Raw genomic sequence first — 21,982 nt, forward strand, 5'->3', positions numbered from 1 at the left:
TACCTGTTGCACTGCATGTATCTCCAGCTGGTGTAACAATATGTTAATAGCTGTTGCAGTGCAGGTATCTCCAGCTGGTGTAACTACCTGTTAATACAGGTTGTACTTCAGATATCTCCAGCTGGTGTAGCTACCTGTTAATACATGTACTTCTTTGAATCAGTCTCCAGAGCCATGGACAAGGGTAAGGTGGTCCACACAGCCTATCTAGTCCTTGCCAAGGCCTTTGACACCACCCCCCACTCTGGAATCATAGATAAACTTACTAAGCTGGGTATTAATCTGTATGTCACCCAATGGGTTGATAACTGGCTTACTGATAGAACCCACACTGTAAAAGTAGCCAACTCCAAATCCAGCTCCAGACAAGTGACAAGTGGAGTACCTCAGGTTTCAGTCCTGGGACTGCTCTTGTTTGGCATCTACTTCTCTGAAGTACAGGCCAACACTAAGGGACTCTGGATAACAAAGTTTGCAGATGACTGCAAACTGGGAGCCATTATTGAATCCCCAAATTATGTGGATACTCTACAAAAGGGCCTTACAAAAACAGATGCTTGGTGCCAGAGCCATGGGCTCAAGCTCAATGCCAAGAAATGTATAGTTATCCCCTTTGGGAAAAAACATGTATCCATGAATTACCATATAGGTGGCAGTACACTAAACACCGAAAGTTTGATAAGAGACTTAGGGACACAGGTGGACAGTGGTCTCACCTTCGATAACCACATCGCCACAACAGTCAGGAAATCCTTCTATGTGGCACACCTCATCACTAAGGGCTTTTCATCCAGAAAAAAGGAGGTCATTGTCCCACTGTACTCATCCCTCATTAGACCCATTATAGAATACAATGCCCCTTTTGGTATGTACCTCTCAAGACATCTGCAACAACTGAAAAGGCCACAGAAATACCTCACTAAAAGAATCACAGGCCTAAAGCAGATGCCCTATGCTGACCACCTTAAAAAACTCCAGCTATACTCTGTCGCATATCGTCTACTCAGAGGCGATCTTTGCTTAACATACAAGGCCATGTCAAACCCAGAGCTGTTGGACATGCTACACTTAAAGAAATCCCAATCCCTCAGAGCCACACGCTTCAGGGATCTAAACCTTGTCATCACAATAAACAAAACATGCTGGAGGGATAGGTTCCTGACCCAGAGCCTCCCCAGACTCTGGAATAGATTGCCCATACATGTCAAGCAGAGTGCCTCTTTGGTCCTCTACAAAAGGAACCTTGATGATTGGATGGGAGAAAAGAAATTCACCCCGGGGATCACGTCAGTCACCCTGCTAGACAGGGGTGCAGGGAAGTAAATAGTGTGGGAAGAAATAGCCAGGGAATTGTTATGGCTAGGCTTGTATAGGGCCTAGGGCTGATAGCCTTGTACCAACCTATGAACCTATTAACCTATGTTGCAGTGCAGATATCTCCAGCTGATATAACTCCCTTTTAATTCCTGTGGCACTGCAGGTATCTCCAGCTGGTGTAACTACCTGTTAATTCCTGATGCAATCCAGGTAACTACAGCTGGTATAACTAGCTGTTAATACACGTTGCACTGCAGGTATCTCCAGCAGATATTACGTAACTACCCATTAATACATGCTGTTGTGCAGGTATCTCCAGCTGGTGTAACTACCTACTAATACATGCAATACTGCAGGTATCTCCAGCAGGTGTAAGTACTACCTATTAATACATGCTGTACTGCAGGTATCTCCAGCTGGTGTAACTACCTGTTAACACATGTTGTACTGAAGGTATCTCCAGCTGGTATAACTACATGTTAATACATGCCATACTGCAGAAATCTCCAACTGGTGTAACTACCTGTTAATACCTGTTGCACTGCAGGCATCTTCAGTTGGTGTAACTACCTGATAATACCTATTACTCTGCAGGTATCTCCAGCTGGTGTAACTACCTGTTAATACAGGTTGTACTGCAGGTATCTCCAGCTGGTTTAACTACCTGTTAATACATGCTGTACTGCAAGTATCTCCAGTTGGTGTAACTACCTGTTAATACCTGTTGCACTGCAGGTATCTTCAGTTGGTGTAACTACCTGTTAATACATGTTGCACTGAAGGTATCTCCAGCTGGTGTAACTACCTGATAATACATGCTGTACTGAAGGTATCTCCAGCTGGTGTAACAACCTGTTAATACTTGTTGCACTGCATGTATCTCCAGCTGGTGTAAGTAACTACCTCTTAATAGTTGCTGTACTGCAGATATCTCCAGCTGATGTAACTACCTGTTAATACCTGTTGCACTGTATGTATCTCCAGCTTGTGTAACTACCTGTTAATACCTGTTGCAGTGCAGGTATCTCCAGCTGGTGTTACTACCTGTTAATACCTGTTGCAATCCAGGTATCTACAGCTGGTGTAAGTAACTACCTATTAATACACATTGCAGTGCAGGTATCTCCATCTTGCGTAACTACCTGTTAATACCTGTTGCAATGCATGTATCTCCAACTAGTGTAACTAGCTGTTAATACCTGTTGCACTGTATGTATCTCCAGCAGATGCTAAATAACTACCCATTAATACATGCTGTTATGCAGGTAACTCCAGCTGGTGTAACTACCTGTTAATACATGTTGTACTGCAGGTATCTCCAGCTGGTGTAGCTTCCTGTTAATACATGCTATCCTGCAGGTATCTCCAGCTGGTGTAAGTATCTACCTATTAATATATGCTTTACTGCAGGTATCGCCAGCTGGTGTAACTACCTGTTAATAACTGTTGCACTGCAGGTATCTCCAGTTGATGTAACTACCTGTTACCACATGTTGTACTGAAGGTATCTCCAGGTTGATTGAGTACATCTTAACAACTTTTGCACATCAGGTATCTCCAGCTGGTGTAACTACCTGTTAATACAGGTTGTACTGCAGGTATATCCAGCTGGTTTAACTACATGTTAATACATGCTGTACTGCTGGTATTTCCAGCTGGTGTAACTACATGTAAATACCTGCTGCACTGCAGGTATCTCCAGCTGGTGTAACTACCTGTTACTACCTGTTGTAGTGCAGTACCTCCAGCTGGTATAACTACCTGTTAATACATGATGTACTGCAGGATATCCAGCAGGTGTTCCTACCTGTTAATACCTGTTGCACTGCATGTATCTCCACATAGTGTAACTATCTGTTTATATCTGTTGCACTGCAGGTATCTCCAGCTGGTGTAACTACCCATCAATGCATGTTGCACTGCAGGTATCTCCAGCTGGTGTAACTAACTGTTAATACAGGTTGTACTACAGGTATCTACAGCTGGTGTAAGTAACTACCTATTAATACACATTGCACTGCAGGTATCTCCATCTGGCATAACTACCTGTTAATACCTGTTGCACTGCATGTATCTCCAATTGATGTGACTAGCTGTTAATTCCCGTTGCACTGCATGTATCTCCAGCAGATGTTAAGTAACTACCCATTAATACATGCTGTTATGCAGGTAACTCCAGCTGGTGTAACTACCTGTTAATACATGTTGCACTGCAGGTATCTCCAGCTGGTGTAGCTTGCTGTTAGTACATGCTATCCTGCAGGTATCTCCAGCTGGTGTAAGTATCTACCTATTAATATATGCTTTACTGCAGGTATTGCCAGCTGGTGTAACTACCTGTTAATATCTGTTGCACTACAGGTATCTCCAGTTGATGTAACTACCTGTTAACACATGTTGTACTGAAGGTATCTCCAGGTAGCTTGAGTGCCTCTTAACACCTTTTGCATATCAGGTATCTCCAGCTGGTGTAACTACCTGTTAATACTGGTTGTACTGCAGGTATAACCAGCTGGTTTAACTACCTGTTAATACATGCTGTACTGCTGGTATTTCCAGCTGGTGTAACTACATGTAAATACCTGCTGCACTGCAGGTATCTCCGGCTGGTGTAACTACCTGTTACTACCTGTTGTTTTGCAGTATCTCCAGCTGGTATAACTACCTGTTAATACATTATGTACTGCAGGATATCCAGCAGGTGTTCTTACCTGTTAATACATGTTGCACTGCATGTATCTCCACCTGGTGTAAGTATCTGTTTATACCTGTTGCACTGCAGGTATCTCCAGCTGGTGTAACTACCCATCAATACATGTTGCACTGCAGGTATCTCCAGCTGGTGTAACTAACTGTAAATACAGGTTGTACTGCAGGTATCTCCAGCTTGTTTAACTGCCTGTTAATACATGCTGTACTGCAGATATCATCAGCTGCTGTAACTTCCTGTTAATTTATGTTGTAGTTAAGGTTTCTCAAGCTGGTGTAACTACATGTTAATACAGGTTGTACTGCAGTTATCTCCAGCTGGTATAACTACCTGTTAATACATGTTGTACTGCAGGTATCTCCAGCTGGTTTAACTACCTGTAAATACCTGCTGCACTGCAGGTATCTCCAGCTTGTGTAATTACCTGCTAATACCTGTTGCAGTGCAGTATGTCCCGATGTTGTAACTACCTGTTAATACCTATTGATATCCAGGTATCTCCAGCTGGTGTAACTACTTGTTAATACAGGTTTTACTACAGTTAACCCTGATAATACATGATGTACTGTAGGTATCTCTAGCTGGTGTAACTACCTGTTAGTACTTGTTGCACTTCAGTTGGTGTAACTACCTGTTAATACATGTTGCACTGAAGGTATCTCCAGCTGGAGTAACTACCTGTTAATACCTGTTGCACTGCAAGTATCTACAGCTAGTGTAACTACCTGTTAATACAGGTTGTACTGCAGGTATGTCCAGCTGCTGTAACAACCTGATAATACATGCTGTACTGCTGGTATCTCCAGCTGGTGTAACAACCTGTTAATACTTGTTGCACTGCATGTATCTCCAGCTGGTGTAAGTAACTACCTCTTAATAGTTGCTGTACTGCAGATATCTCCAGCTGATGTAACTACCTGTTAATACCTGTTGCAATGCAGGTATCTCCAGCTGGTGTTACTACCTGTTAACACATGTTGCAATCCAGGTATCTACAGCTGGTGTAAGTAACTACCTATTAATACACATTGCACTGGAGGTATCTCCATCTGGCATAACTACCTGTTAATACCTGTTGCACTGCATGTATCTCCAACTGGTGTGACTAGCTGTTAATACCCATTGCACTGCATGTATCTCCAGCAGATGTTAAGTAACTACCCATTAATACATGCTGTTATGCAGGTAACTCCAGCTGGTGTAACTACCTGTTAATACATGTTGTACTGCAGGTATCTCCAGCTTGTGTAGCTTCCTGTTAGTACATGCTATCCTGAAGGTATCTCCAGCTGGTGTAAGTTTCTACCTATTAATATATGCTTTACTGCAGGTATTGCCAGCTGGTGTAACTACCTGTTAATATCTGTTGCACTACAGGTATCTCCAGTTGATGTAACTACCTGTTAACACATGTTGTACTGAAGGTATCTCCTGGTAGCTTGAGTACCTCTTAACACCTTTTGCATATCAGGTATCTCCAGCTGGTGTAACTACCTGTTAATACTGGTTGTACTGCAGGTATAACCAGCTGGTTTAACTACCTGTTAATACATGCTGTACTGCTCATATTTCCAGCTGGTGTAACTACATGTAAATACCTGCTGCACTGCAGGTATCTCCGGCTGGTGTAACTACCTGTTACTACCTGTTGTTTTGCAGTATCTCCAGCTGGTATAACTACCTGTTAATACATTATGTACTGCAGGATATCCAGCAGGTGTTCTTACCTGTTAATACATGTTGCACTGCATGTATCTCCACCTGGTGTAACTATCTGTTTATACCTGTTGCACTGCAGGTATCTCCAGCTGGTGTAACTACCCATCAATACATGTTGCACTGTAGGTATCTCCAGCTGGTGTAACTAACTGTAAATACAGGTTGTACTGCAGGTATCTCCAGCTTGTTTAACTGCCTGTTAATACATGCTGTACTGCAGATATCATCAGCTGCTGTAACTGCCTGTTAATTTTTGCTGTAGTGAAGGTATCTCAAGCTGGTGTAACTACATGTTAATACAGGTTGTACTGCAGGTATCTCCAGCTGGTGTAACTACCTGTAAGTACTTGCTGCACTGCAGGTATCTCCAGCTTGTGTAACTACCTGATAATACCTGTTGCAGTGCAGTATCTCCAGATGGTGTAACTATCTGTTAATACCTATTGCTATCCAGGTAACTCCAGCTTGTGTAACTACCTGTTAATACAGTTTTTACTGCAGGTAACCCTGATAATACATGATGTACTGTAGGTACCTCTAGCTGGTGCAACTACTTGTTAGTACTTGTTGCACTGCATGTGTCCCCAGCTGGTGTAAGTAACGGCCAGGTAATACCTGTCGCACTGCATTTATCTCAAGCTGGTGTAAGTAACTATCTCTTAATACTTGCTGTACTGCAGATATCTTCAGCTGGTGTAACTACCATTTAATACCTGTTGCACTGCATGTATCTCCAGCTGGTTTAACTATCTGTTAATACCTGTTGCAGTGCAGGTATCTCCAGCTGATGCAATGACTTATTAATACCTGTTGCAATCCAGGTATCTGCAGGTGTGGTGGAAGTAACTACCTGTTAATACAGTTGTATTGCAGGTATCTCCAGCTGGTTTAACTACCTATTAAAACATGTCTGCACTGCAGGTATCTCCATCTGGTGGAAATACCTGTTAATGCATGCTATACTACAGGTATGTCCAGCTGGTGTAAATAACTACCTGTTAATACATTCTGTACTGCAGGTATCTCCAGCTGGTGTAACTACCTGTTAATACCTGTTGATTGCAAGTATATCCATCTGGTGTAACTACCTGTTAATACATGTTGTACTGAAGGTATCTTCAGCTGGTGTAACTACCTTTTAATACAGGTTGTACTGCAGGTATCTCCACCTTGTGTAACTACCTGTTAATACCTGTTGCACTGCATGTATCTCCAGCTGGTGTAACAATCTGTTAATAGCTGTTGCAGTGCAGGTATCTCCAGTTGGTGTAAAAATCTGTTAATACCTGTTGCACTGCTGGTATCTCCAGCTGGTGCAACTACCTGTTAATACCAGTTGCAGTCCAGGCATCTACAACTGGTGTAAGTAACTATCTGTTAATACACATTACACTGTAGGTATCTCCATCTGACATAACTACCTGTTAATACATGTTGCACTGCATGTATCTCCAGCTGGTGTAACTAGCTGTTAATACCTGCTGCACTGCATGTATCTCCAGCTGATGTTAAGTAACTACCCATTAATACATGCTGTTCTGCAGGTATCACCGGCTGGTGTAACTACCTGTTAATACATGTTGTACTGCAGGAATCTCCAGATGGTGGAACTACCAGTTAGGACATGCTATACTGCAGGTATCTCCAGCTGGTGTAAGTAACAACCTGTTAATACATGCTGTACTGCAGGTATCTCCAGCTGGTGTAACAACCTGTTAATACTTGTTGAACTTCAGGTATATCCAGCTGGTGTAACTACCAGTTAACACATGTTGTACTGAAGGTATCTCCAGCTGGTGTAACTACCTGTTAATACATGCTGTTATGCAGATATCTCCAGCTGGTGTAACTACCTGTTAATACCTGTTGCACTGCAGGTATCTTCAGCTAGAGTAACTATGTGTTAATACCTGTGGCAATGCAGGTATCTCCAGCTGGTGTAACCACCTGCTAATAACATTTGCACTGCAGGTATCTCCAGCTGGTGTAACAACCTGACAATACCTGTTCCACTGCAGGTATCCCCAGCTGATGTAACTAACTGTTAATACAGGTTGTACTGCAGGTATCTTCAGCTGGTTTAACTACCTTTTAATACATGCTGTACTGCAGATTTCTCCATCTGGCGTAACTACCTTTTAATACCTGTTGCACTGCAGGTATCTCCAGCTTGTGTTATTACCTGTTAATATAAGTTGCAGTACAGTAACTCCAGATGGTATAACTACCTGTTAATACCTGTTGCAATCCACTTATCTCCAGCTGGTGTAACTACCTTTTAATACAGTTTGTACTGCAGGTATCTCCAGCTTGTGTAACTGCCTGTTAATACATGCTGTACTGCAGGTATCTCTAGCGGTGTAACAACCTGTTAATACATGTTGTACTGCATTTATCTCCAGCTGGTGGAACTACCTGTTAATATCTGATGCAATCCAGGTATATACAGCTGGTGTAAATAATTACCTGTTAATACATGTTGCACTGCAGGTATCTCGATCTGGCATAACTACCTGTTAATACCTGTTGCACTGCCTGTATCTCCAGCTGGTGTAACTAGCTTTTAATACCTGTTGCACTGCATGTATCTACAGCTGGTTTTAACATACCTACCCATTAACACATGGTGTTCTGCATGTATCTCCAGCTGGTGCAACTACCTGTTAAAACATTTTGTCCTGCAGGTATCTCCAGCTGGTGTAACTACTTGTTAATACATGCTATACTGCAGGTAACTCCAGCTGGTGTAAGTAACTACCTGTTAATACATGCTGTACTGCAGTCATCTCCAGCTGTTGTAACTACCTGTTAATCCCTGTTGCATTGCAGGCATATCCAGCTGGTGTGACTACCTGTTAATACAGGTTGTACTGCAGGTATCTCCAGCTGATTTAACTACCTGTTAATAAATGCTGCACTGCAGATATATCCATCTGGTGTAACTACATGTTAAGACCTGTTGCACTGCAGGTATCTCCAAATGGTGTAACTACCTGTTAATACATGCTGTACTTATGGTATCTCCAGCTAGTGTAACTACCTGTTAATACCTGTTGCACTGCAGGTATCTTCAGCTGGTGTAACTACCTGTTAATACAGGATGTACTGCAGGTATCTTCAGCTGGTTTAACTACCTGTTAATACATGCTGTACTGCAGGTATTTCCAGTTGGTGTAACTACCTGTTAATACCTGTTGTACTGCAGATATCTCCAGCTGGTGTAACTATCTGTTAATACCTATTGCAGTGCAGATATCTCCAGCTGATGTAACTACCTGTTAATACCTGTTGCACTGCAGGTATCTCCAGCTGGGGTAACTACCTGTTAATACCTGTTGCAATCCAGGTATCTACAGCTGGTGTACATAACTACCTGTTAATAAATATTGCACTTCAGGTATCTACATCTGGCATAACTACCTGTTATTACCTCTTTCACTGCATGTATCTCCAGCAGATGTTAAGTAACTAGCCATTAATACATGCTGTTCTGCAGTTATCTCCAGCTGGTGCAACTACCGGTTAATACATGTTGTACTGCAGGTATCTCCAGCTGGTGTAACTACCTGTTAATACCTATTGCATTGCAGGTATATCCAGCTGGTGTAACTACCTTTTAACACATGTTGTACTAAAGGTATTCCCAGCTGGTGTAACTACCTGATAATATCTGTTGCACTGCAGGTATCTCCAGCTGGTGTAACTACCTTATAATACAGGTGGTATATCAGGTATCTCCAGCTGGTTTAACTAAATGTTAATACATGCTGTACTGCAGATGTCTCCAGCTAGTGTAACTACCTGTTAATACCTGTTGCACTGCAGGTATCTTCATCTGATGTAACTACCTGTTAATACAGGTTGTACTGCAGGTATCTCCAGCTGGTTTAACTAAATGTTAATACATGCTGTACTGCAGATATCTCCAGCTGGTGTAACTACCTGTTAATACTTGTTGCATTGCATGTATCTCCAGCTGGTGTAACAATTGGTTAATAGCTTTTGCAGTGCAGGCTTCTCCAGGTGGTGTAACCACCTGTTAATTCCTGATGCACTTCAGGTATCTACAGCTGGTGTAACTACCTGTTAATACAGGTTGTACGGCAAGTATCTCAAGCTGTTGTAACTACCTGATAATACATGCTGTACTGCAGGTATCTCCAGCTGGTGTAACAACCTGCTAATATTTGTTGCACTGCATGTATCTCCAGCTGGTGTAAGTAACTACCTCTTAATACTTGCTGTACTGCACATATCTTCAGCTGGTGTAACTACCTGTTAATGCCTGTTGCACTGCATGTATCTCAAGCTGGTGTAACTATATGTTAATACCTGTTGCAGTGCAGGTATCTCCAGCTAATGCAATGACCTGTTAATTCCTGTTGCAATCCAGGTATCTCCAGCTGGTGTAAGTAACTACCTGTTAATACAGGTTGTATTGCAGGTATCTCCAGCTGTTTTAACTGCCTGCTAATACATGTTTGCACTGCAGGTATCTCCATCTGGTGTAAATACCTGTTAATACATGCTATACTGCAGGTATGTCCAGCTGGTGTAAATAACTACCTGTTAATACATTCTGTACTGCAGGTATCTCCAGCTGGTGTAACTACCTGTTAATACCTGTTGCATTGCACTATATCCAGCTGGTGTAACTACCTGTTAACAAATGTTGTACTGATGGTATCTCCAGCAGGTATAACTACCTGATAGTACCTGTTGCACTGCAGGTATCTCCAGCTGGTTTAACTACATGTCCCACCTCCACCCCCAACACAAAAGACTACAGTGAAAAACTTCTCAAAAGCGGATTTTACACTTCTTAAAACTGAGATGGTATCCTTTAAGCCCACTGGGCCAGTGGAAACCACATCCCACAATGCAGAATCCTTCACAAATACTTTCTATGGACATCTCCAATAATGCATGGATCATGCAATCCCAAATAAAACCAAGACCCTCTCCACCAAGGGCAGGCGTCCTGTCTGGTGGACCCCAGCCATAAACAAATTGCATAACAAAAGAAGGAAGCTACTGCACGACAGAGCAAAATTCCATAAAGAGATGGCATCTCTGATCAGCACTAGTAGAAAGCTATGTTCTCTCATAAAAAACATCCAAGGCCAACTTTGAGAGAAAAATCGCTATGGACACTAAAGATAACCATGAGGCTATGTTATAAACCTGGGCAGAAACCCTCAGATATGTTCGGAGTTAGTTCACAATGACAAAAAATACACTGAACCCACAGATATTGCCAACATTCTGGCAGACAGGTTCAGTGCACATTTCTCCCCTCCCTCACCCCCCAAAGAAGAAATACTTATCCCAGCTGAATGTAACCTCCCTGTTATCTCAGATGTCCAGGTGAGAACCACCCTCAGCAAAGCTAAAAACACAGCATCAATGGGACCTGACGGTATCCCGGGTTGCGTGCTACGTGAACTCCAAGAAGAGCTAAACCCACACATAAAAATGCTATTTAACCTTAGCCTTACTACAGGATAGGTACCTGAACACTGGCGTACAGCAACAGTAGTCCCACTCCACAAAGGAGGCACCTCTACAGACCCTGGTAACTACCGCCCCATAAGCTTAACCAGCCTGGTCTGCAAAACTATGGAAAGAATCATTATGGAACTCATAAACAGAGACATTGGGGACTTACAGACACATGATCCCACCCAGTTCGGCTTTGTAAAGGGCAGATCCTGCCTTTTGAACCTGGTTAACTTTTTCGAAACAGTCACTAGAGCCATTGACAAGGGCAAAGCAGTCCATACAGCCTACCTGGACTTGGCTAAACTTTCGACACAATACCCCACTCTGGCATCATAGACAAGCTCAACAGCTTAAATGTAAATCCATATGTCACAAGATGGGTTGCAAACTGGGTAAAGGATAGAACCCATAAAGTCAAAATCGCTGGAGCCATGTCAGACTCAAAGCCAGTCACAAGTGGTGTTCCACAGGGCTCTGTCCTGGGACCCCTCTTGTTCGGCATTTATTTCTCAGATGTGAAAGCAAACATGGGAGGGTTGTGGCTGACAAAGTTCGCAGATGACTGCAAATTAGGCACCATAGTCAATACACCAGCTGACACATACATCCTACAGAAAGGCCTCACTGAAATGGAGAACTGGTGCCGGAGTCATGGCCTTAAACTAAATGCCAAAAAATGTATAGTCATCCCCTTTGGGAAAAACAAAGTAGCCACAAATTATCACAGAGACAGTAACCTACTGAGTATGGAAAAAAGTAATCAGAGACCTGGGGACCCAAGTCGATAGTGAACTCTCATTTGACACCCACGTTGCCAAAGTGGTTAGAAAGACTTTCTACCTTGCCCACCTTATCATGAAGGGATTCACATCCAGATCAAAGGAGGTCATTGTACCCCTATACTCCTCCCTTATCAGGCCCATGATTGAGTACAATGCCCCATTTGGTATGTACCTCACCCGGCACTTGCAACAGCTAGAGAGCCCCCAAAAGTACCTCACCAAGAGGATCAAGGGTCTCCAACATATGTCATATGCTGCCAGACTAAAGAAACTCCAGCTCTATTCAGTAGCATACCGCCTACTCAGAGGTGATCTGTGCCTGACGTACAAGGCCATGTCCAATCAGGAATTGATGGACATGCTCCACCTCAAAAAAATCCAAATCCATCAGAACCACGAGAGCTAAAGATTTAAACCTCAGCACAAATATGAATAGGACATGTTGGAGGGACAGATTCATAACTCAGAGGCTTCCCATACTCTGGAACAGAATCCCAGTTCATGTTAGGCAGAGCCCCTCACTGACTTTCTTCAAGAGAAATCTTGATGAGTGGATGGGAGATCGTAGGTTTACCCCAGGGGTCATCTCTGTGTCACTACTAGACAGAGGCACAGTAAACTAATTCTATTATGTAAGGGGGTCTTCACTGTGTCACTACTAGACAGAGGCACAGTATTCTAAGTCTATTCTGTACAATTTTGTACCATTACATGGGGTGGCGAAAGCCACATCACTATGGCTAGGCTTATAAATGCCCCAGGGCAGATAGCCTAGTACTAAACAATGAAACTATGAAACTATAATACATGCCATACTGCAGATATGTCCATCTGTTGTAACTAACTGTTAATACCTGTTGCACTGCAGGTATCTCCAGCTGATGTAACTACCTGTTAATACATGTTGTACTACAGGTATGTCCAGCTGGTGTAACTACCTGTTAATACCTGTTGCACTGCAGGTATCTTCAGCTGATGTAACTACCTGTTAATGCAGGTTGTACTGCTGGTATCTCCAGCTGGTTAACTACCTGTTAATACATGCTGTACTGCAGGTATCTCCAGCTGGTGTAACTACCTGTTAATGCCTGTTGCACTGCATGTATCTCCAGCTCATGTAACAATCTGTTAATAGCTGTTGCAGTGCAGGTATCTACAGCTGGTGTAAGTAACTACCTGTTAATACTCATTGCACTGCAGGTATCTCCATCTGGCGTAACTATTTGTTAGTACCTGTTGTACTGCATGTATCTCCAGCTGGTGAAACTAGCTGTTAATAACTGCTGCACTGCATGTATCTCCAGCTGATGTTAAGTAGCTACCTGTTAATACATGCTGTTCTGCAGGTATCTCCAGCTGGTGTAGCTACCTGTTAATACATGTTGTACTGCAGGAATCTCCAGCTGGTGTAACTACCTGTTACTACATGGTATACTGCAGGTATCTCCAGCTGGTGTAACTACATGTTAATACACGCTTTACTGCAGGTATCTCCAGCTGGTGTAACTACCAGTTAACACATGTTGTACTGAAGGTATCTCCAGCTGGTCTAACTACCTGTTAATACAGGTTGTACATCAGGTATCTACAACTGGTTTAACTACCTGTTAATACATGCTGTACTGCAGATATCCCCAGCTGGTGCAAATACCTGTTAATACCTGTTGTACTGCAGGTATCTTCATCTGGTGTAACTGCCTGTTAATACAGGTTGTACTGCAGGTATCTCCAGCTGGTTTAACTACCTGTTAATACATGCTGTACTGCAGGTATCTCCAGCTGTTGTAACTACCTGTTAATACCTGTTGCACTGCATGTAGCTCCAATTGGTGTAACAATCTGTTAATAGTGTTTGCAGTGCAGGTATCTCCAGCTGGTGTAACCACCTGTTAATATCTGTTGCACTGCAGGTATCTGCAGCTGGTGTAACTACCTGTTAATACATGCTGTACTGCAGGTATCGCCAGCTGGTGTAACTACCTGTTAATACTTTTTGCACTGCATGTAAATCCAGCCGGTGTAAGCAACTACCTGTTAATACTTGTTGCACTTCATGTTTCTCCAGCTGGTGTATGTAACTACCTCTTAATATTTGCTGTACTGCAGATATCTCTAGCTGGTGTAACTACCTGTTAATACCGTTTTAATCCAGGTATCTACAGCTTGTGTAAGTAACAACCTGTTAATACACATTGCACTGCAGGTATCCCCATCTGGTGTAACTACCTGTTAATACCTGTTGCACTCCATGTTTCTCCAGCTGGAATAACTAGCTGTTAATGCCTCTTGCACTACATGTATCTCCAGATGATAAGTAACTACCCATTAATACATGCTGTTCTGCAGGTATCTCCAGCTGCTGTAACTACCTGTTAATACCTGTTGCACTGCACGTATCTCCAGCTTATGTAACTACCTGTTAATATCTGTTGCAGTGCAGTATCTCCAGATGATGTAACTACCTGTTAATACCTGGTGCAATCCACTTATCTCCAGCTGGTGTAACTACCTGTTAATACAGGTTATACTGTAGGTATCTCCAGCTTGTGTAACTGCCTGTTAATTCATGCTGTACTGCAGGAATCTCCAGTGGTGTAGCTACCTGTTAATACTTGTTGCATTACAGGTATATCCAGCTGGTGTAACTACCTGTTAATTTATGTTGTTGTGAAGGTATCTCCAGCTGGCCTAACTACCTGTTAATACAGGTTGCACTGCAGTAATCCCCAGCTGGTGTAACTACCTGTTAATACATGCTATCCTCGGGTATCTCCAGCTGGTGTAGTAACTACCTGTTAATATATGCTATACACCAGGTATCTCCAGCTGGTTTAATAACTTGTTAATACCTGTTGCACTGCAGGTATCTCCAGCTTGTGTAACTGCCTGTTAATTTATGTTATAGTGATGTTATCTCAAGCTGGTGTAACTACCTGTTAATACAGGTTGTACTGCAGGTATCTCCAGCTTGTATAACTACCTGTTAATACATGATATACTGCAGGTATCTCCAGCTCATTTAATAACTTGTTAGTACCTGTTGCACTGCAGGTATCATCAGCTGGTGTAACTGCCTATTAATTTATGTTGTAGTGAAGTTAACTCAAGCTGGTTTAACTACCTGTTAATACAGGTTGTACTGCAAGTATCTCCAGCTGGTATAACTACCTGTTAATACATGCTGTACTGCAGGTATCTCCAGCTGGTGTAACTACCTGTTACTACCTGTTGTTTTGCAGTATCTCCAGCTGGTATAACTACCTGTTAATACATTATGCACTGCAGGATATCCAGCAGGTGTTCTTACCTGTTAATACATGTTGCACTGCATGTATCTCCACCTGGTGTAAGTATCTGTTTATACCTGTTGCACTGCAGGTATCTCCAGCTGGTGTAACTACCCATCAATACATGTTGCACTGCAGGTATCTCCAGCTGGTGTAACTAACTGTAAATACAGGTTGTACTGCAGGTATCTCCAGCTTGTTTAACTGCCTGTTAATACATGCTGTACTGCAGATATCATCAGCTGCTGTAACTTCCTGTTAATTTATGTTGTAGTTAAGGTTTCTCAAGCTGGTGTAACTACATGTTAATACAGGTTGTACTGCAGTTATCTCCAGCTGGTATAACTACCTGTTAATAAATGTTGTACTGCAGGTATCTCCAGCTGGTTTAACTACCTGTAAATTTCTGCTACACTGCAGGTATCTCCAGCTTGTGTAACTACCTGCTAATACCTGTTGCAGTGCAGTATGTCCAGATGTTGTAACTACCTGTTAATACCTATTGATATCCAGGTATCTCCAGCTGGTGTAACTACTTGTTAATACAGGTTTTACTGCAGGTAACCCTGATAATACATGATGTACTGTAGGTATCTCTAGCTGGTGTAACTACCTGTTAGTACTTGCTGCACTTCAGTTGGTGTAACTACCTGTTAATACATGTTGCACTGCAAGTATCTACAGTTGGTGTAACTACCTGTTAATACAGGTTGTACTGCAGGTATCTCAAGCTGGTGTAACTACCTGTTAATACCTGTTGCACTGCAAGTATCTACAGTTGGTGTAACTACCTGTTAATACAGGTTGTACTGCAGGTATCTCAAGCTGGTGTAACTACCTGATAATACATGCTGTACTGCTGGTATCTCCAGCTGGTGTAACAACCTGTTAATACTTGTTGCACTGCATGTATCTCCAGCTGGTGTAAGTAACTACCTCTTAATAGTTGCTGTACTGCAGATATCTCCAGCTGATGTAACTACCTGTTAATACCTGTTGCAGTGCAGGTATCTCCAGCTGGTGTTACTACCTGTTAACACATGTTGCAATCCAGGTATCTACAGCTGGTGTAAGTAACTACCTATTAATACACATTGCACTGGAGGTATCTCCATCTGGCATAACTACCTGTTAATACCTGTTGCACTGCATGTATCTCCAACTGGTGTGACTAGCTGTTAATACCAATTGCACTGCATGTATCTCCAGCAGATGTTAAGTAACTACCCATTAATACATGCTGTTATGCAGGTAACTCCAGCTGGTGTAACTACCTGTTAATACATGTTGTACTGCAGGTATCTCCAGCTGGTGTAGCTTCCTGTTAGTACATGCTATCCTGAAGGTATCTCTAGCTGGTGTAACTACTTGTTAGTACTTTTTGCACTGCATGTGTCTCCAGCTGGTGTAAGTAACGACCAGGTAATACCTGTCGCACTGCATTTATCTCAAGCTGGTGTAAGTAACTATCTCTTAATGCTTGCTGTACTGCAGATATCTTCAGCTGGTGTAACTACCATTTAATACCTGTTGCACTGCATGTATCTCCAGCTGGTGTAACTATCTGTTAATACCTGTTGCAGTGCAGGTATCTCCAGCTGATGCAATGACTTATTAATACCTGTTGCAATCCAGGTATCTGCAGGTGTGGTGTAAGTAACTACCTGTTAATACAGTTGTATTGCAGGTATCTCCAGCTGGTTTAACTACCTATTAAAACATGTCTGCACTGCAGGTATCTCCATCTGGTGGAAATACCTGTTAATGCATGCTATACTACAGGTATGTCCAGCTGGTGTAAATAACTACCTGTTAATACATTCTGTACTGCAGGTATCTCCAGCTGGTGTAACTACCTGTTAATACCTGTTGATTGCAAGTATATCCTGCTGGTGTAACTACCTGTTAATACATGTTGTACTGAAGGTATCTTCAGCTGGTGTAACTACCTTTTAATACAGGTTGTACTGCAGGTATCTCCACCTGGTGTAACTACCTGTTAATACCTGTTGCACTGCATGTATCTCCAGCTGGTGTAACAATCTGTTAATAGCTGTTGCAGTGCAGGTATCTCCATTTGGTGTAAAAATCTGTTAATACCTGTTGCACTGCTGGTATCTCCAGCTGGTGCAACTACCTGTTAATACCAGTTGCAGTCCAGGCATCTACAACTGGTGTAAGTAACTACTTGTTAATACACATTACACTGTAGGTATCTCCATCTGACATAACTACCTGTTAATACCTGTTGCACTGCATGTATCTCCAGCTGGTGTAACTAGCTGTTAATACCTGCTGCACTGCATGTATCTCCAGCTGATGTTAAGTAACTACCCATTAATACATGCTGTTCTGCAGGTATCACCGGCTGGTGTAACTACCTGTTAATACATGTTGTACTGCAGGAATCTCCAGATGGTGGAACTACCAGTTAGGACATGCTATACTGCAGGTATCTCCAGCTGGTGTAAGTAACAACCTGTTAATACATGCTGTACTGCAGGTATCTCCAGCTGGTGTAACAACCTGTTAATACCTGTTGAACTTCAGGTATATCCAGCTGGTGTAACTACCAGGTAACACATGTTGTACTGAAGGTATCTCCAGCTGGAGTAACTACCTGTTAATACATGCTGTTCTGCAGATATCTCCAGCTGGTATAACTACCTGTTAATACCTGTTGCACTGTAGGTATCTTCAGCTAGAGTAACTATGTGTTAATACCTGTGGCAATGCAGGTATCTCCAGCTGGTGTAACCACCTGCTAATAACATTTGCACTGCAGGTATCTCCAGCTGGTGTAACAACCTGACAATACCTGTTGCACTGCAGGTATCTCCAGCTGGTGTAACTAACTGTTAATACAGGTTGTACTGCAGGTATCTTCAGCTGGTTTAACTACCTTTTAATACATGCTGTACTGCAGATTTCTCCATCTGGCGTAACTACCTTTTAATACCTGTTGCACTGCAGGTATCTCCAGCTTGTGTTATTACCTGTTAATATAAGTTGCAGTACAGTAACTCCAGATGGTGTAACTACCTGTTAATACCTGTTGCAATCCACTTATCTCCAGCTGGTGTAACTACCTTTTAATACAGTTTGTACTGCAGGTATCTCCAGCTTGTGTAACTGCCTGTTAATACATGCTGTACTGCAGGTATCTCTAGCGGTGTAACAACCTGTTAATACATGTTGCACTGCATTTATCTCCAGCTGGTGGAACTACCTGTTAATACCTGATGCAATCCAGGTATATACAGCTGGTGTAAATAATTACCTGTTAATACATGTTGCACTGCAGGTATCTCGATCTGGCATAACTACCTGTTAATACCTGTTGCACTGCCTGTATCTCCAGCTGGTGTAACTAGCTTTTAATACCTGTTGCACTGCATGTGTCTACAGCTGGTTTTAACATACCTACCCATTAACACATGGTGTTCTGCATGTATCTCCATCTGGTGCAACTACCTGTTAAAACATTTTGTCCTGCAGGTATCTCCAGCTGGTGTAACTACTTGTTAATACATGCTATACTGCAGGTAACTCCAGCTGGTGTAAGTAACTACCTGTTAATACATGCTGTACTGCAGTCATCTCCAGCTGTTGTAACTACCTGTTAATCCCTGTTGCATTGCAGGTATATCCAGCTGGTGTAACTATCTGTTAATACAGGTTGTACTGCAGGTATCTCCAGCTGATTTAACTACCTGTTAATAAATGCTGTACTGCAGATATATCCATCTGGTGTAACTACATATTAAGACCTGTTGCACTGCAGGTATCTCCAAATGGTGTAACTACCTGTTAATACATGCTGTACTTTTGGTATCTCCAGCTAGTGTAACTACCTGTTAATACCTGTTGCACTGCAGGTATCTTCAGCTGGTGTAACTACCTGTTAATACATGATGTACTGCAGGTATCTTCAGCTGGTTTAACTACCTGTTAATACATGCTGTACTGCAGGTATTTCCAGTTGGTGTAACTACCTGTTAATACCTGTTGTACTGCAGATATCTCCAGCTGGTGTAACTACCTGTTAATACCTATTGCAGTGCAGATATCTCCAGCTGATGTAACTACCTGTTAATACCTGTTGCACTGCAGGTATCTACAGCTGGGGTAACTACCTGTTAATACCTGTTGCAATCCAGGTATCTACAGCTGGTGTACATAACTACCTGTTAATAAATATTGCACTGCAGGTATCTCCATCTGGCTACCTGTTATTACCTCTTTCACTGCATGTATCTCCAGCAGATGTTAAGTAACTAGCCATTAATACATGCTGTTCTGCAGGTATCTCCAGCTGGTGCAACTACCGGTTAATAAATGTTGTACTGCAGGTATCTCCAGCTGGTGTAACTACCTGTTAATACCTATTGCATTGCAGGTATATCCAGCTGGTGTAACTACCTTTTAACACATGTTGTACTAAAGGTATTCCCAGCTGGTGTAACTACCTCATAATATCTGTTGCACTGCAGGTATCTCCAGCTGGTGTAACTACCTTATAATACAGGTGGTATATCAGGTATCTCCAGCTGGTTTAACTAAATGTTAATACATGCTGTACTGCAGATGTCTCCAGCTAGTGTAACTACCTGTTAATACCTGTTGCACTGCAGGTATCTTCATCTGATGTAACTACCTGTTAATGCAGGTTGTACTGCTGGTATCTCCAGCTGGTTAACTACCTGTTAATACATGCTGTACTGCAGATATCTCCAGCTGGTGTAACTACCTGTTAATGCCTGTTGCACTGCATGTATCTCCAGCTCATGTAACAATCTGTTAATAGCTGTTGCAGTGCAGGTATCTACAGCTGGTGTAAGTAACTACCTGTTAATACTCATTGCACTGCAGGTATATCCATCTGGCATAACTATTTGTTAATACCTGTTGTACTGCATATATCTCCAGCTGGTGAAACTAGCTGTTAATAACTGCTGCACTGCATGTATCTCCAGCTGATGTTAAGTAGCTACCTGTTAATACATGCTGTTCTGCAGGTATCTCCAGCTGGTGTAACTACCTGTTAATACATGTTGTACTGCAGGAATCTCCAGCTGGTGTAACTACCTGTTACTACATGGTATACTGCAGGTATCTCCAGCTGGTGTAACTACCTGTCAATACATGCTGTACTGCAGGTATCTCCAGCTGGTGTAACTACCAGTTAACACATGTTGTACTGAAGGTATCTCCAGCTGGTCTAACTACCTGTTAATACAGGTTGTACATCAGGTATCTCCAACTGGTTTAACTACCTGTTAATACATGCTGTACTGCAGATATCTCCAGCTGGTGCAAATACCTGTTAATACCTGTTGTACTGCAGGTATCTTCATCTGGTGTAACTACCTGTTAATACAGGTTGTACTGCAGGTATCTCCAGCTGGTTTAACTACCTGTTAATACATGCTGTACTGCAGGTATCTCCAGCTGTTGTAACTACCTGTTAATGCCTCTTGCACTGCATGTATCTCCAGATGATATGTAACTACCCATTAATACATGCTGTTCTGCAGGTATCTCCAGCTGCTGTAACTACCTGTTAATACCTGTTGCACTGCACGTATCTCCAGCTTATGTAACTACCTGTTAATATCTGTTGCAGTGCAGTATCTCCAGATGATGTAACTACCTGTTAATACCTGGTGCAATCCACTTATCTCCAGCTGGTGTAACTACCTGTTAATACAGGTTATACTGCAGGTATCTCCAGCTTGTGTAACTGCCTGTTAATTCATGCTGTACTGCAGGAATCTCCAGTGGTGTAGCTACCTGTTAATACTTGTTGCATTACAGGTATATCCAGCTGGTGTAACTACCTGTTAATTTATGTTGTAGTGAAGGTATCTCCAGCTGGCCTAACTACCTGTTAATACAGGTTGCACTGCAGTAATCCCCAGCTGATGTAACTACCTAATACATGCTATCCTCGGGTATCTCCAGCTGGTGTAGTAACTACCTGTTAATACATGCTATACTGCAGGTATCTCCAGCTGGTTTAATAACTTGTTAGTACCTGTTGCACTGCAGGTATCATCAGCTGGTGTAACTGCCTATTAATTTATGTTGTAGTGAAGTTAACTCAAGCTGGTTTAACTACCTGTTAATACAGGTTGTACTGCAAGTATCTCCAGCTGGTATAACTACCTGTTAATACATGCTGTACTGCAGGTATCTCCAGCTGGTGTAACTACCTGTAAATACCTGCTGCACTGCAGGTGTCTCCAGCTTGTGTAACCACCTGTTAATACCTGATGCAGTGCAGTATGTCAAGATTGTGTAACTACCTGTTAATACCTATTGTAATCCAGGTGTCTCCAGCTGCTGTAACTACCTGTTAATACAGATTTTCCTGCAGGTATCTGCAGCTGGTGTAACTCCCTGATAATACATGAAGTACTGTAGGTATCTCTAGCTATTGTAACTACCAGTTAGTATTTGTTGCACTGCATGTGTCTCGAGCTGGTGTAAGTAACTACCAGTTAATACCTGTTGAACTGCATGTATCTCCAGCTGGTGTAAGTAACTACCTCTTAATACTTGCTGCGCTGCAGATATCTTCAGTTGGTGTAACTACCTTTTAATACCTGTTGCACTGCATGTGTCTCCAGCTGGTGTAACTACCTGTTAATACCTGTTGCAGT

The sequence above is a fragment of the Protopterus annectens genome, chromosome 11.part0 (assembly GCF_019279795.1).
Source record: "Protopterus annectens isolate FY-2018-M chromosome 11.part0, PAN1.0, whole genome shotgun sequence".
Lineage (NCBI taxonomy): Eukaryota > Metazoa > Chordata > Ceratodontiformes > Protopteridae > Protopterus > Protopterus annectens.